Consider the following 4,735-nt stretch of genomic DNA (forward strand, 5'->3'; position numbering starts at 1 on the left):
GAAAAAAATATGTCTCTCAAAAAATATGAACGGAAAAATAAATATGGGACTAAATATCTCTCATTATAATAGAAAAACTTACCGATAAATTTTGGGTTTAGATTCTTTATAGGTTTTAATATTTGCATAAAAATGATTAAGTAAAAAGAGATATACAAGCTTTTAGGATTAACATAAATCCAAATGTTGGAATAGAATTTTGTTTTTGTTAAAGGTGAATAGAATTTTCAAAAAGAAGAATTTCTTTATTGTAGGAAACCCAACTATTTCAAAACCTGATTAGATGAAACCAATTCTCCCATGATTTAATGATTTTATGATCAACAACAACTAACCAGTACTTTTCAAAAATCTACACCAGTTTAAGAACTTAGGGATATTACGGTTGATTAGACGCAAGATTAAGAGCAAATCACATCAATCTTATAATAGATTGCTCGAATTTAAATATTGTATACCATTGTACATTAAGAGAAAAGCATTATTACATAAAAAGCAAATCAAGTAAGAGATAGATTTTTTTTATTTAAAGAGCAAATTATGAAAAAGATAGATCAACTTTAGAACTTGCGACCAAGAGTGAGCTCAAGGAACAAAGTCTCATCATTGTTACCATCATCATTGTCCACTTCATTATTTTCAGTTTTATTCGTTCCAATCTGCCATATCCAGTTATATACATTATTATATGTGAATGAAATGATGCGTATCAAATCTTCAATAAAATTTGTGCATATTTGGTCATTGATAATCATGTTTGATGATTATAGCGTAAGAATTTTAAAATGAGAAAAACTTAAAAATTTTAAACAGAGAGAAAAATTACTCTTGAAGATTGAAACAGAGACTTACAAGATATTTCAATAGCTCTCTTACTTGATTCTCCCATTTCCATTTTTTTTTCCTGCTTTCTTTCTTCTTCTCTACAATATTGATTAAAAAAGTTACACTCAAATTTAAAACAGAATATATATATATATAGATATTAAGTTTTTAATTTAATATTAATTAAGTATTATACGAACATTTTTCGCACAGAGTTGATAATTTCTACAAGACGTTCATATTGATAAAGGTGTTGTTGAGTTTGCCTCAAAATCATTTTTCTTGTGAGTCTTTCCCTTCGAATTGCTTGTACCTCTTCTTCAATAAGACGTGTGAGTGTATAGATTTTTATTTTCTATATAATATTTACATATAAATGCTTTTTAAAAAAAACTTTAACATATTTGTCTGAACATCTATTTTTATTTTTTTATATTTCCTAAAATATTTTTTTATACAGATACTTATAGAAAATAAATTTTATTTATAAATATAATAATAAAGTAAATATAAATATATATAATACTTATTCACCTTTTTTTTACTCATCAAGCTTGGTGGTCCTATACATCTGATGAAGGCAGAAGCATAAAAGATAGTTCATATTAAGCCCAACATAATATGAAAAACTTGACAAAATATATATACGCATATATTGTGAAGAAATGAAGAAATTAAATCATGTATATATATGTAACGTACTAGAGATGGCTCTTTACATGTGATATAGTGACTCCTCCAATATTCATTATCCCCAAAAATAAACAAGAAATTTTACTATAGATACGTGAATAACCCAACAATGATCTGGAATTTATACATTTTTAGTGTTTTATATACTTGCAGAACTATTTATTTGCAGCAAATAAAAAAAAACAATTATCCGCAAAATAAATTGTTTCTAGTTGTAGCTAAAAACTGAAATAGTTAGGGGGTGTGAATGGTAAAAACTTATTATAAGGATTATTTAAGGTACAACTATAAACAACTTATTTTGCGTATAATTTCTTTTTTATTTGCTGCAACTATAAAAATAGTATTTAAGAAGAAATATAAGGAAAATATAGGAGGGAAAGAAAAAATTATTAGAAAAGGAAATAAATCCAAATTATTACTATTTCATTTGTATGTCCTTATTTTTATCATATTTCAAATTAATGTATAATTCCGATTTTTTTTCTTAACAGGTTTTTTTTCTATTTGTTTTTAAAAGGAGAGAAATTTCTTTATATATATTTTTTAGACTTTCTGAAAAAAGATGTCTCTCAAAAAATATGAACGGTAAAATAAATATGGGTTCAAAAATCTCTCATTATCATAGAAAAACTTACCGATAAATTTTGGGTTTAGATTCTTTTATAGGTTTTGATATTTGCATAAAAATGATTAAGTAAACAAGAGATTTTAAAGCTTTTAGGATTAACATAAATCCAAATGTTTGAATAGAATTTTGTTTTTGTTAAAGGTGTAAAGAATTTACAAAAAGAATAATTTCTTTATTATAGGAAACCTAAATATTTCAAAACTTGATTAGATGAAACCAATTCTCCTACGATTTAATGACTTAATGATAAACAACAACCAAACATTTTTAAAAAATCTACACCACTTTAAAAACTTACAGATATTACGGTTGATTAGACGCAAGATTAAGAGCAAATCACATCAATCTTATAATAGATTGCTCAAATTTAAATATTGTATACCATTGTACATTAAGGGAAAAGCATTATTACATAAAAAGAAAATTAAGTAAGAGATAGATTTTTATTTATTTAAAGAGCAAATTATGAAAAAGATAGATCAACTTTAGAACTTGCGACCAAGAGTGAGCTCAAGGGACAAAGTCTCATCATTGTTACCATCATCATTGTCCACTTCATTGTTTTCAGTTTCATTCGTTACAATCTGTCATATCCAGTTATATACATTATTATATGTGAATGAAATGATACGTATCAAATCTTCAATAAAATTTGTGCATATTTGGTCATTGATAATCATGTTTGATGATTATAGCGTAAGAAGTTTAAAAAGAGAAAAAACTTAAAAATTTTAAACATAGAGAAAACTTACTCTTGAAGAAAACAGAGACTTGCAAGATATTTCAATAGCTCTCTTACTTGATTCTCCCATTTCCATTATTTTTTCCTGCTTTATTTCTTCTTCCCTACAATATTGATTAAAAAGGTACATTCAACTTTAAAACAAAATATATATATATGTATCTATATATATATATATGTATTAAGTTTTTAATTTAATATTAATTAAGTATTATACGATATTTTTTCGCATAGAGTTGACAATTTCTTCAAGACGTTCATATTGACAAAGGTGTTGTTGAGTTTGCCTCAAAACAATTTCTATTGTCAGTCTTTCCCTTCGAATTCTTGTACCTCTTCTACCATAGGACATGTGAGTGTATAGATTTTTATTTTCTATATAATATTTACATATAAATGCTTTTTTAAGAAAACTTTAACATATTTGGTCTGAGCATATATTTTTATTTTTTTATATTTCTGAAAATATTTGTTTTTATACAGACACTTATAGAAAATTAAAATTCTTTATAAGAGATAATTACAGTCTATGGCTCTTTTTTCAGAATATTTACACTCTATAGCTCTTTTGTTTGAAGTAGCTCTTTCTCATGTTTTTTTAGGGTAAAATTATGTTGCTACCCCCGTATTCAACTTCTCCTTCTAAACCGTTTTCATCATTTTAAACCGAAAGCTAGAAACCGGTAACTAGCTGTTTCTAAATTCTTCCAATTTCTGTAATTCTATCCTCACCATCGTCGACCTGCACGAAAGCGATGTTGCAGGTCGTGCTCGAAAGTGAAACCAAGATCTGAGCTTTCACCATCATCGACATTAATCTGGAGGGATGGATTACCTGTGACGCTCCCCTTCGATTGTGTTAGGTCTGTCATTCGGTTCCTTATCAAAAAAGAGCCAACCCCGAAGTCGCAGCTCCATCTCAGATGTCGAATCGTTAGCTTTACTGCCATCCACCCAAATGCGGACACAACGATTTATGGTGTCAAGGTTATTATTATATATTGATGGTTCCAGATTGGTAAGAATGTAGTTTGCATGGATACGAACATGTAACACCTGCTTTACATGTTTCACCATTGTATGTGTCCACATTATGAGATAATTACACTATGACTCTTTTTTCAGGATATTTTACATTATGAAATAATTTTCACCATTGTACGTGTCCAACGTTCTCGTTTTTTCCCGTATATATTAAAGGATTATCCACAAGTTTGAATCTTATCGGTCCATTCAAAACATGGCATGTGAAACCTGTTACCAAATTTCATATCCAGTAATGTGAATTCCCGTATAATTTACAACATATTATAAATGCATTTTTGCATGGACCCGAACATGTTATAGCTGTTATTTTAACACGGTCGCTCTGACCCGGAGGTTACAACCGTATTTTATGACCATACCCCGTATTTCTGTATATATTATAGACTTATCCACATGTTTAATGCTTATTCAGCTCAATGCCAAAAAATGCTTTTTAAACTTGTAACCATACAATACATACAGTACTCAGTATTTTCGTATATACTATAGGCCTATCCACATGTTTTTTTCATGGACCCGAGCATGTCCTAGCTGTTATTTAAAGAAGATTTCGCTTACACGAAGGTTCCATGCTCATATTATGACCATATCCATGTTTAACGCGTATGCGGGTCAATGCCAAATAGGCTTTTTAAACTTTTAACCATACAATATATACAGTACTCGATATCTATAGGAATTAGGTTTAGATTATAGGGTTTTTCAAATGGATGTAACTTACATTATTGGCTGCGGCCATAGAGACTATCATTTTCATGTTACAACAAAAGAGAGAAAATACAACACCACCATTTATT

Source organism: Eutrema salsugineum, unplaced genomic scaffold (genome assembly GCF_000478725.1).
Source record: "Eutrema salsugineum unplaced genomic scaffold, Eutsalg1_0 scaffold_3, whole genome shotgun sequence".
NCBI classification, from domain to species: Eukaryota; Viridiplantae; Streptophyta; class Magnoliopsida; order Brassicales; family Brassicaceae; genus Eutrema; species Eutrema salsugineum.